This window comes from Dasypus novemcinctus, chromosome 23 (genome assembly GCF_030445035.2).
Source record: "Dasypus novemcinctus isolate mDasNov1 chromosome 23, mDasNov1.1.hap2, whole genome shotgun sequence".
Lineage (NCBI taxonomy): Eukaryota > Metazoa > Chordata > Mammalia > Cingulata > Dasypodidae > Dasypus > Dasypus novemcinctus.
Genome location: NC_080695.1, coordinates 61,781,010 through 61,794,279, shown reverse-complemented (window position 1 = coordinate 61,794,279; position 13,270 = coordinate 61,781,010). Strand labels below are relative to the sequence as shown.

The 13,270-nt window shown below is 40.9% G+C and overlaps 1 protein-coding gene and 1 pseudogene across 1 annotated transcript in view; one reads left to right on the top strand and one right to left on the bottom strand.

Moving 5' to 3' along the window:
• Positions 1 to 13,270, top strand: part of LOC101438810 (transport and Golgi organization protein 1 homolog) — an 82,586-nt gene that overhangs the window by 883 nt on the left and 68,433 nt on the right. The window lies entirely within an intron of this gene.
• On the bottom strand, positions 6,187 to 6,902 carry LOC139437476 (nascent polypeptide-associated complex subunit alpha pseudogene; annotated as a pseudogene).

Below are 13,270 nucleotides of genomic sequence, written 5' to 3'. Positions count from 1 at the left end.
ACGCCTGTCACAGGACCTTCTGGGCCTTTATTGTTTTTAAGAAAAGTTGTCAAGGCTACTTCCAATTTGGGATAACTTGCGTTGTTACTATCTCATGAATCCGTTTTAGAAATCAAAACTTGGTACTATTTTTTTTTTACTACCAATTATTGATACTGCATACTGTTTAAAACCACTTAAGATAATTTCTACAGTATTTAAATGATCAGAATATATAAGAGCAGCAGCAGTGGCTGGAAGTCAGATGCATTCATTGAAAATAAATGTTCTCTCAAAACTTTAACACAGAAGGCAGTTAGTTGAAGTTTTACTTCCACCTCAAAGGTAAATTAGGTTTATAATTTCTTTATTTTTTGATATGCCTATTTCCTCTAACATTGATAACTTCATCCAGTGATTCCTCCTTTTCCCATATCTTTTCTTTCTTTCTTTCTTTTTTTTTTTTTTTTGTCTTTATTTTCATATCTTTTCTTTTTTGTTTTTCACATTTGGAAAATATATTCATCCTGCGTGCTCAAGTTTCACATTAATCAAACACATTTCTAAAATGACTTTCATTGTTGAAAGCAAGGGGATAGGCAGAATAAGCATGCAGCTTTATTAACTGTCAGGATTTTTCTTGGAAGTCTTTATTTACTTTATCCTTTTGTTTGAAATTATCTTCCTGCACTAAGAAGTTGCATAAAAATTTGTGATGTATTTGCACCAACATACTCTCACTTTCAGTATAAAGTGTTTCTTTGATATTTTGTGTTAGTATTGAATGAATACAAAATGGATGTCAATCTGAGATGTACTCAGATTGTATCTAATCTTTTTTTTTTTTAATTTTTTTATTTTTTATTGACTTTGTAATAATATTACATTAAAAATATATATGTGGTAATATTATCACAAAGTCAATTAAAAAAAAAAAAAGAAAAAAAATATATATGTGAGGTCCCATTCAACCCCATCCCCCCACCCCCCCTCTCCCCCCCCCAACAACACTCGTTCCCATCATCATGACACATCCATTGGATTTTGTAAGTACATCTTTGGGCACCTCTGCACCTCATATACATTGGTTCACATCATAGCCCATACTCTCCTCCATTCCATCCAGTGGGCCCTGTGAGGATTTACAATGTCCGGTGATTGCCTCTGAAGTACCATCCAGGGCAGCTCCATGTCCCAAAGACGCCTCCACCTCTCATCTCTTCCTGCCTTTCCCCATACCCTTCGTCCACTATGTCCACTTTTCCCATTCCAATGCCACCTCTTCTATGTGGACATTGGATTGGTTGTGTCCATTGCACCTCTATGTCAAGAGGAGGGTCAGATTCCACCTGGATGCTGGATGCCATCCTCCCATTTTCAGTTGTAATCACTCTAGGCTCCATGGTGTGGTGCTTGTCCTTCTTCAACTCCATCTTAGCTGAGTGTGGTAAGTCCAATAGATCAGATTGTAGGTGCTGGAGTCTGTTGAGGCTCAGGACCTGGCTATCACATTGTCAGTCCAGAGATTCAAATCCCCTAAATATATCTTAAACCCCAACATTAACTGCACCTCCAGCACATTGGCATGAAAGTCTTATGAAGGGAGATCCCATCTGAGTCCAGATTCATCACACATAAACTCCATTTCCAAAGAGGGGCCATCTGCCCTGGTAGTTAACCCCATCGGCCATGACCATAACTCCCGTGGGTCTCTTTAGCCCTCAAAGGAACCAATATCTGGGGGTTGTATCTGCTTTATCTGTCTCTCTGACTCTGCTCAGTTGTGCATGGGGGCAAACCTTCTGCCAGCCTCCAGACTCTTTTTTAGAAACTCGTAGCCATATAAACTCATTTCTCCTTTCCATTTCCCCCTTACTTTAGGTCAAACAGCATTTTAAAGTCATGGTATTTTATGTAGACATGGATATTCTGCTGATCCGCATTGAACCTTCCGTATAAGGTCATTTTCCAGTTGCATCATCAGTTGGTAGTTGATAGTGGTCCCTCGTTGCCAGGGAGGCTCATCCCCGGGTGTCATGTCCCACGCTGGGGGGAAGGCATTGCATTTACATGCTGAGTTTGGCTTCGAGACTGGCCACATTTGAGTAACATGAAGGCTGACAGGAGGAAATTCCCAGGCACAATGTTGTTCTAGGCCTTGTTCTTATTTTGGGTTTATCAGCTCACAAGCATAGTCATTAGCATCAGGGGCTCACTGTTGAACCCTCACTCCCTCCCGGTCCCCGCCACTGTACCTGGGAGACTGTCGCTGCTCCCCTAGGGACCACGACAGAGCACCACTGGCCAGGAACCCAGGACCCCCCCTACTGTGGTTTTTAATTGTTGCCACTATGAGTATATCCAAACATTACCATGCACCCTGGACATATGTTCTGTACAGCTCCCTGTCAGCCATATATCACCTGTCATTGGTACCCCATACCAGTATCCCTCCATTGCCATTGTTGAAACACTCTGTGATCCAGAACTCCCCGAAATTTGAAGCCCAATATAATTTCATGGTCCCTTACTAGGGAATGGCATATAGCGATGAGCTTAAAGGATAGATAAAGAACTTGGATAAAGTTAGATAAAGAACTTAGATAAAGAATGTTGACTTGAAAAAATTCCACATCCTATCTTTTTCTTTCCCCGCCCCCCTAATTATTCAGCTTTTCTTCACAGGAGTTCTAGACCACAGCAATGTATATATATAATATACAGCACTCCCACACATCCACCAGAAAACCTTTTCCCTTCCACAGTGATACTCTTACGCCCTATTCATATCATATTTACTTAAAGTGATGTACAGAGTCTGAGACATTAGCTTTCTAACAAGGTGATATCTGTGCTTACATTGTGGTGCAAGATTGTATCTAATCTTGATGTCCATTGGCTATCCTTATGTGATCACAGCAGGGTGGGGTTTTTGTTTGATTGTTTGTTGATTTTTAACTAGCCTGTAAACGCACCCAGCTTGGGCAGAACAGTCCATTAATCAAATAGTGCTTAGAGGGCTGGATATCCAAAGCCAAAAGAAGGAAAGAGGACCCTTACCTCACACCTTATAAAAAAATTAATTCAAATTGGATCAAAAACCTAAACACAAAAGCAAGAACCGTAAAGCTTGTGGAATAAAATATAGGAAAATATTATCAAGACCTGGTGTTAGGTGGTGGATTCTTATAGAAGAGAAGAGGAGGACTGAGATGGACTACTGATGTTTAATATATGTAGAAGTTTCAGTTAACTTTACTGTAAAGGTGTGAAATGGAAGGAGTTGATGGCAACACATTATAGTGATTAACAGCTGGTTTATAAATGGGAATGTGCCTGAAAATGGTGGTCTAGGGATGTAAATGCCTGTTGACAGAAAGTTGGAGAATAATCTAGGGACTGGATAGCACAGTCAACCCAGAGGTGGATGAGAATTGTGGGTGATGGCACAGATGCAAGAGTGTCCTTTGGGAGCTAGAGCAGATGTACGTCACTATTGCAGGGTGGTAGGAATATGAAGAAGCATGGGAAAAGTACAACTGTAGTGACCTCTGATCTGTGGTTAAGAGTAATAATGTAATATTCATGCATCTATGCCAACAATGTACTGTTGATAATGGGGGAGTATGGAAAAAGTGTGCCGAAAATGTATGCTGTGGACCTGGTAATAATCTGATGATATTATCTCATAGTCTGTAACAAATGTTCCACCACAGTGTGGTATGTTGATGGAGGGGTGTTGTTTGGGAATTCTGTACATGTGCATGATTATTTTGTAAGTTTACAACTTCTGTCATAAAAGTATATTTAAAAAATAATCGGGTGGGTTGGGGGGGAAATACACCAAATGTAAGATAGGGCTATAGTTAGTAGTAAGATTTTGATGATATTCTTTCATAATTTGTAACAAGTATCTCACAGCAATGCAAGGCGTTGGTGGTGGGTTGATGTACGGGACCCCTGTATGATGTTATGCATATTTGCTTTTTATGTTAACAGCTTTTACGATATAATTATTGTTCATGTGTGTTCATGTGAAAATGATATAAAATAATAATAGGGTGGTTGGGAGAAAAATAACTTTGGTTAGTAGTAATATCTTGAGGATGCTCTTTAATCATTAGTTTAAAAAGTTTGACAACAATGCAAGATATTGATGGTAAGGCGAGGTATGAGACCCTGTATGATATTATGTATGTTTGTTTTGTAAGCTCACAACAGTTAGTATAAACTGTTGTTTATGTATGTTTGTATATGAGTACTATCTTCAATAATTTTTTTTAAATTAAAAACAAAACAAAAAACAAGTAGGCACCAGTGCCTAGTGGGCCCATATAAATTGTTGAGGCGATGTACTCCTCATTTGGGTGAGCTGCTGCAGCCCATTTACTGAGTGACCAGAAAAGCTGTTGTGTTTAATGGGTCCCAGAAGAAGAGAAGACTGTGCAACAGAATCAGACCACTGCCCAAGCTGCCTGCCACGAGGGCCACATGACCCAGCAGCTCCAAAGATGCTCCACGTGCCTGTGGCAGATAGAGTTGCTATTCAGAGTGCTTTTGTGTTATTATGATCAGGAAATATCTTTTCTCTTTGAAAATACTGATTATATAATGACCAAAAGCTAAAACTTCATTGTGTGTGTGTACATGTGTGTAAAGTTCATACATAGTTGTAATTTCAGTTTTCTGAATTCTTAGGTACTCTTTATAAATGGAAATAGTTTACTGGATTGTTAATTATATCAATAAGAACTACTATAATCAATATGCGGAATGTTTTTATAGCCTGTGTGTTGGTCAAGGTTTACTAGGGAAATAAAACAGACAGGCAATATATGTATATATATACACATATATCATATACACATATTATATAAATATTATGAATTTTTAAAATAGGAAATGGCTCATGTGATTGTAGGAATGAGCAAGTCCAAATTCCATAGGGCAGGTGGAAACCTGAGAACTCCGATGAAGTTTTTTTTTTAAACACTTTTTTTTAAATTAAAGTTAATAGATCACAAAGAACATTACTTTAACAAACGTAAGAGGTTACCATATAACCTACTCCTCACCCACCTACTTCCATCATTTTGTAAACTGTATTTTTTGAAGATAGATGCAGCCTATATATCCCCCGCCACCCCACCCCACCCCTCCCACACCAGCAACCTCCCCCCTCATTGTGGCACATTCATCGCACTCGGTGATGTTATTTTAGAGCACTGCTGCACCACATGGGTAATAGTTTACCCTGTAGTTCACACTCGCCCCCAGTACATCCAGTGGGTTATGGCAGGATATATAAAGTCCAGCATCTGACCCTGCAATATCATTTAGGACAACTCAAAGTCCCAAATGATGAATTCCCAGGAGAAGCTGGCTGACTGCAGAAGGGATGGAAAGTCTCCCTTCCCACAGCTGAAATCATCACTTCTCCTTTTAAGGCCTTCACTTGGCTGGATGAGACTTCTCTCACTGTTGAAGGCAATCTCCTAAATTGATGTAGCTTAAGTCAGCCATAGATGCAGTCAACTTACTGATGATTTAAACCCATGCAATGTCCTCTCAGTAACAATCAGGCCAGTGCCTGCTTGACCAAACAGCTGAACACCATAACCTAGCCAAGTTGACAGATAAACCTAACCGTCAACATGTGTCATCAACAGCCTCTAAGATATTCCTTTACCCCTCTTTGCAATCAGTCTCAAGCAATCACTGAGACTCATTATAGTTTCTGTTTACCTGCAATATCTAATTCCTCATAAATGGAAATGCATGCTGTGTTCTGTTTGGTGTCTGACTTCTCGCCTTAGCACAGTGGTTTTGAGGGTTCACTCGCAGGCCCACAGATACCAGCAGGCTGTTCCCTGTTGGTGGGAACTGGTACAGTATATCTCCTCATCTGCTGATAATTATACCAAAAGGTTTTTTCTTACTTTTTTCCACTTACTGTATTCTTACAAACACATACATCATTTCTTTCTAAATGTAAAGAGCTTTGCTGTGTTTTTACTATACACTTACTGTTTATGCATATTCATGTATGAATCATATACTTCAATAAAAATATATTTTAAAAAAAGCTGATCAAATTTTCCATTTCTGAAAGAAAAAGGCTAGTAGGATTTTGATAGAAATTCTGTTGCATCTGTAGATTAGTTTATGTAGTATTGACATCAGTTTTTTTTAATCCAACAAGAAGTCCTAACTATTAATGACAGTTACTGTACAAATTTCAAACCAAGATGCAGTTGTTAATCTGAAAAAGTCCTCATTTTCAGGTATTTTCATTGTTAATTCCATAGTAGCATTTACAGTATCATTACGGATGTTCTTCAGGACTCAGGCGCCTTTGCTCTTCATACATTTGCTTGTGAAATGACCGATTTTATGCCCTTGGCTTCCACACCCGTTTCATCAATCTCCTCCTCTTCACTCTCCTCTTGTACAGTTGAAGTCTGTGTGATTTCTCAAGTGTTCAAGACAGCTTCACCTTCAGCTTCGGAATTCCCAGCAGCTGCTAGCTGGGCTTGCTGAGATAAATCCTGGATCTTGGCTTCCCCCAAAACTACATAGGTCTCTGGAGCTGAGCTGCTGTAGATATCTGGTTTTGTGACGACAATGAGGGTATTAGATTTCTGGATAGTGATTCTAATAATCCTTGTCAGCGGCCAGTTTTGCCATAGCCTCTGTGCCTCCTTTTCACGCCTACTCTGTTTTGCTCTATTGACTGGTTCTTTGTTGATTTAAGCTGCTTTTGGCAGCTGGACCTTTTGTGTGGTTACCTGTGTGGAAACCTGTTCCTCCCACTCTGGTACTGATTCATTACTGTCAGATTCTGTTCCAGGCCCTGACTCAGCCTGGGGCTCTGGCAACTCCTGCTCTGTAGCAGGGATGGTTTCTGTTACTTCACTGGACATTTTGTGCCATGAACAAGGACCCAAGATCAGTACTGACATCTTAACAACATTAACTCCTCCTGTCGTTTAACATGGGATGTCTTGCCATTTATTTAGGTGTTCCTTAGTTTCTGTCAGCAGTGTTTTGAGGTTTTCAGTGTTTAAGTCCTTCACGTCCTTGGTTAAATTTATGCTGAGATATCTTATTCTTTTAGATGCTACTATGAATGGGAATTTTTAAAAATTTTCTATTTCTAAATGTTCTTTACTAATATATAACAACAAAACTAATTTTTTCATGCTAATCCTGGAGCCTGCAACTTTTCTGAATTCATTTTTTAGGTTCAATAATTTTCTTATGGATTCTTTGGAATTTTCTATATAAATAATCATGCCATCTGTGAATAGAGATAATTTTACTTCTTCTTTTCCAAATATGGATGCCTTTTATTTCTTTTTTAATTAAAAAAATTTATTTTTATTTTTTAGGAGTTACTAGAGATTGAACCGGGGCTTTGTACATAAGAGGTAGGTGCTCAAACACTGAGCTACATCTGCTCCTCTTATTTCCTTTTAAAAATATATATATATTATTATCTTTTTTGAAAAAGATACACAGATCACAGAAATTTGTTACATTAAAAAATATAAGAGGTTCCCCTATACCCCCCCGCCCCACCTACCCCACTCCTCCCATGTCAACAACCTCTTTCATCAGTGTAGTACATTCATTGCATTGGATGAATACATTTTGGAACACTGCTACACAGCATGGATTATAGTTTACATTGTAGTTTACACTCTCTCCCAGTCCATTCAGTGGGTTATGGCAGAATACATAATATCCTGCATCTGTCCCTGCAGTATCTCATTCAGGACAACTCCAAGTCCCGAAAATGCCCCCATACCACACCGCTTCTTCCCTCTCCCTGCCTTCAGCAGCTCCCATGGCCACTGTCTCCACTTCAGTGATACAGTTTCTTCCATTGCTAGAGTCACAATTATTCTATCGTAGAACACCAGTAAATCGACTCTAATACATATTTTATTCCTCCATCCTGAGGACCCTGGGACGACGATGTCCTATCCACCTCTAAATTGCGAGGGGTTTAGATCCCACAGGGCTGGTGGTTGGGATTCTCCTGCTTGCAGTTGGAGACTCTCTTGGTTCCCTGATGTGGTGATTGACCATCCTCTCCTCCCTGTTAGCTGACCTGGGGTAAGTCCAATGGACCGGGGAGTAGGTGTTGCAACTCTGCTGAGGCTCAGGGCCCAGCTGGCACATGGCCAGTCCAGTGATTCAAGTCTCCTGAGCATACACCAACCCCAGTGCTAACCACGTTCAGTAAAAGTGACAGAAGAGGCACTTGGGGGATTGTTGCTGCTACTTGGGGAGTGTGACAGAATTCCCCAGAATGGGAACTCAGCACTCCCTCAGTGGTCATGTGAAACTCTACCCACTATGTCCCTACCCAATGAATATCCAAACATATCCATGTACCCTCTATGCATGCCCTGGAGAACTCCCTCCCACCCAAGCATCCCCCGTCAATGACACCCCACACCAGTGCTCCTCCCCAGCCATAGTCGAACCCCTCTGTGATCCAAAACCTCTTAAAAAATGAAGCCTAATATATTGCCCTATTCAATTAATAGGAAAATGAAATAGTACTGATAGTTTTAAAGATTAGAACTAGCATACATAATAATTAGAAAAACTAAAATCGTGAAAAATAAATTAGGGTATTAAAAAATATCATAAAAATTTTTTTGGTGATTTGTCTTTCATCACTGTAATAAGTGTTGCCCTGTAAGTACAGTGGCAAGGCAATCTCTTCCATTTCTACCTCAGTGTCTAATCCTTTTTTTTTTTTTTTAACTTTTTTTATTGTCTTCAAAAAGGTTTAGATCACAGTAAAATCACGTATAGAATATAGGGGACTCCCATACATCTAACATCAAAGCCTTTTCCCCCTTCCCCAGCAATGATCCTTTTACATCTGGATGCTGCATTTGCTGCAACTGATATACAGATATTGAAACATAGCTACTAACCATGGTTCCATTATAGTTTACATTATGGCTTATGTTTTAGGCTGTACACTTTTATAAATTTTTGGTTACATTATGGTTTACATTATGTTTTACATTTTAGACTATATACTTTCATAAATTTTGGTGAAATTTCACATGGCCTGTATCCATCAGTGCAGGGTCACACAGAACACTTCCAGGGAAGCAGACTTGGCCCAGTGGTTAGAGCATCTGTCTACCACATGGGGGGTCCGTGGTTCAAACCCCGGGCCTCCTTGACCCATGTGGAGCTGGCCCATGTGCAGTGCTGATGTGCACAAAGAGCCCCGTGCCATGCAGGAGTGTCCCCGTGTAGGGGAGCCCCACGTGCAAAGAGTGCGCCCCAAAAGGAGAGTCACCCAGTGCGAAAGAAAGTGCAGCCTGCCCAGGAATGGCACCACACACATGGAAAGCTGACACAACAAGATGATGCAATGAAAAGAAACACAGATTCCTGTGCCGCTGACAACAACAGAAGCGGACAAAGAAGAACACACCAAATAGACACAGAGAACAAACAACTAGGATTGGGGGGGAGGGGAGAGAAATAAATAAAAAATCTTTTTAAAAAAAGAGCACTTCCATTGCCCTGTTACCCCCTCTTCTATCCACTCTATTCCCCTCTTCCCCTCCCCTTAGAGTGAAGCAAGCCAGGCACTGAAGGCAAATACTACATGACCTCTCTGATATGAATTAAGCAAATCAAGCTGCTTCAGAAAGCTAGAGACTGGAAGACAGGCTTACAGGAACTAGGAGGGGAGAGGAAGGTTGTGAGCCAGTGCCCTCATGGGCGAAATCAGTGATAAGGTAGAGGCAAGTAGTTGTGCAGTGAAGGGATAGGATGGGTCATAGGGATACTATTGGGCTGGGCTTTGCAGGCTTGAGGGGGGCTAGGGTTGGGAGGATGGGTCAGATGGTCCAAGGACTTGGGGGGAGGGTTGGGGGAGAGCAGGTGAATGTGGGAGATCGTTGGGTATGTGGTTGAATCTATAATGCTGAGAAAACTCTTTAGAAAAGATAATAAGGAAGGGTTTAAGGTGTTTGATGAGGGGCATCTGGCACAGGGTGCACCTGGGGCAAGCTTCTAAGAAGTGTGTGAGTGCTCATCTTGTCATAGTGTATTATATCATTGGGTGGAGACCCATACAATGAGTGGGGAAGTGTTGTACCCCCATCCTGGGAGGCCTGGATGTTCTCAGACAGCGGGGAGGGTGTCTCTCGAGAGCATGGGGGGCTCCCAGTGGGGCAGGACACGCTAGTGTGTCAAGCCCTCAGCATTGTTGCAAGTATCTATGAATCTTGTCCTTCAAGTAGTGAAGCTTGGTTGTCTCTTACCTCTTTTCCTTGGCTAATTGTTCTGACTAAAATTTCCAGTACAGTGTTGAATAGCAGTAGTGGAAGCAGGCATTCTTGTCTTTTCCTGGCATCAGGGGGAAAATTTCAGTCTTTCACCATTATGTCAGTTGTGGGTTTTCTGTATATACCGTTTTTCACACTGAGGAGGTTACCTTAAATCCTATTTTTTGAGTGTTTTCAAAAATCAGGAAACAGTGTTAGATTTTGTCAACTGTCCTTTCTGAATCAATTGAGATGATCATGTGCTTTATCCCTTTATTCTGTTAATGTGGTGAATTATATTAGTTGATTTTCTAATGCTGAACCACCCTTGCTTTCTTGGGGAAAATCCCACCTAGTCATGGTGTAAAATCCCTTTTTTTTTTTGAGGTACCAGTGGCTGAGGATTGAACCTAGGGCCTTGTATGTGGGAGGCTGTTGCTCAACCACTGAGCCACATCAGCTTCCCTGAGTTGTTTTTTTTTGTTTGTTTTGCTTGTTGTTTGTTTCTATTTTTTCAGGAGGCACCGGGAACTGAACCCAGGACCTCCCATGTGGAGGCAGGTACTCAACTGCTTGAGCCACATCTGCTCCTGTCAAATCTTTTTAATATGCTTTTGCTTTTGATTTGCTAGTATTTGTTCCCCCCTTCTTTCCAACCCTCCCCCCCCGCCATGGCTTTTTTTGCTTGCTGTCTACTGTCTGTGTCCATTCGCTGTGTGTTCTTCTGTGTCTGTATTTATTTTCACTTATTCCTTCCCCTTGCAGCTTGCTTGTTGTCTGCTCTCTGTGTCCATTCACTGAGCACTCTTCGGTGTCTTTGCTTGTCTTGCTTTTTGTTGCATCACCTTGCTGAGTTGGCTCTCCGGGGTGCTCGCGGGCCGGGTGGCACTCCGCAGCACTTGCTGGTGAGCCTGCCTTCACAAGGAGGCCCCAGGACACGAACCCAGGGCCTCCCATATGGTGGAGAGGAGCCCAGCTGATTGAGCCACAGACGCTTCTCCCCCTTCTTTTTTAATATAGTCATTTATAGCTACAAATTTCCCTCCAAGCACTGCCTTCTCAGCATCCCATAAGTTTTGGTATATTGTATTTTCATTTTTATTTGTCTTACAATATTTCTTAAGTTCCATTGTGATTTCTTCTTTGACCCATTGGTTGTTCAAGAGCACGTTGCTTAATTTTCACATATTTGTGAGTTTTCCAGTTTTCCTTCGGTCACTGACATCTAGCTTCATTCCACTGTGGTCAGAGCTAATGCTATGCATGACTCCAGTCTTTTGAAATTTACTGAGACTTGTTTTGTGGCCTGCCCTGTGTTGTAGCCTGGAGAAGGATCCAGGTGTCCTTGAGAAGAATGTGTGGTCTGCTCTTCTTGGGTGGCCTGTTCTGTGTGTCTGTCAAGTCTACCTTTTTTTCAATTTATAGTATTGTTCATGTCCTGTTTCCTTATAGATTGTCTGTATAGATGTTCTTGCAGCATGGATCGTAGTAAGTGATAAAACCTTAATTAAATTCTGTGTCTGTTATCTTATTTTCCACCACATTTGGCACAGAAGTTTGTAACAAGTTGAAAAGTAAGAAACATTGTTACCACTTATTTCACAACCCATAAAACCCATAAACCCCACCTCCTACAAGCAGAGGAAACTGTCACTAGCATTCAGGAGCCAATGAAAGTGAGTCAGGGCTTAGTTGGTTCTAGAGTCAGGGAACTATCTTTCCCCAGTGCCTGTAACAAAATTGCAAAAGGAAGAAGATCTCAGAAGAGACAGAAGGCAACTCCACCATCCTCACAGAAATTGAAATCCTTCCTGGAGTTGGTAAATATTTTTGCTCATATGCTTCATCTCCAGTGTTTTGACCTTTGCTTGTATCCTTAAGGAAAATGTTTGCCTCATGGATTCATTCTCAGCACTGAAACCTCAAAGATTATTTCTCCAAGCCACTCAGCTCTCCCCTGCCTTTCCCTCAATTCACCTAGGCAGTTCCCTGTCTCAGCCAAATGCATGGCTAGTTTCTAGACTTCACTTTGTTCTGCTATTCCAGTGTGGGATATAGAGCCTGCTATAAGCCAAAATGAAAATTTGCAGTTTGGACCATCAAATCCTCTGATCCCATCCCCCTAGGCCAAGCAGTTCCTCAGCACTTAGTTTTACAAAGGATATGCTGCACCAATGGTCCCAACTAGAGAAAGTAAAACTATTTTTTTTTCTACTTTGCAATTTTGGCCCCGGCCGTTTTGTAAGCTGCCTGCTTTATAACCAAAGATCATGGGATCCAAATCCTATCTATGCACTAGATCCTATCTATGCACTAGAAAGTGCAAATTTGGAGGAGAGTTATTATCATGAAGTGAAAAAGCACACAGGCTTGACAGCCAGACGGATCTGTGTTTGTGTCCTGCCTCTGGCACTAGGTAACCATATGAACTTGAGCTAGTTACTGCTCACCCCGACTTAGTTTTCTCATGGGTGAAATAAAGCTCTTAACTGTAGCTATTTCATAGTGTTGCTGAGAAGATTAAATGAGATAATCAATGAAAAGCACTTAATTCAGGATTTAGCATCTCAGAAGCACTCTAAAAACGTGAGTTATATTATCCCTAGTATTATCACCAGAGTAAACTCATTTGTTTCTATTCAACAAATATTTTTTTTGAGCCTCTTCAGGCACACACAAAATTTTGAAGGCCAAACAGAAAAGGAACTTACAATGTAGTGATTTTTTTTTTAAGCAAAAATGTTACAAAGTGCTATGGATTAGGGGCTGGAGGGAGTCAAAGGAAAGAAGTTTGCATCTGGATAGAGGAATTTGTAAGGACTTGGTACAGGAGGTAGTATTTGCTGGAGCCTAAAGATTAAGTAGGATCTCAACAGGGATGTAGAGAAAGGAGCTCTATGCATGAACAGAGGCGTAGCAGTAAGAAAGCATGACAAGTATTCAAAGGTATTTGACTGGGTATAGGGTAGTTTAGAGAA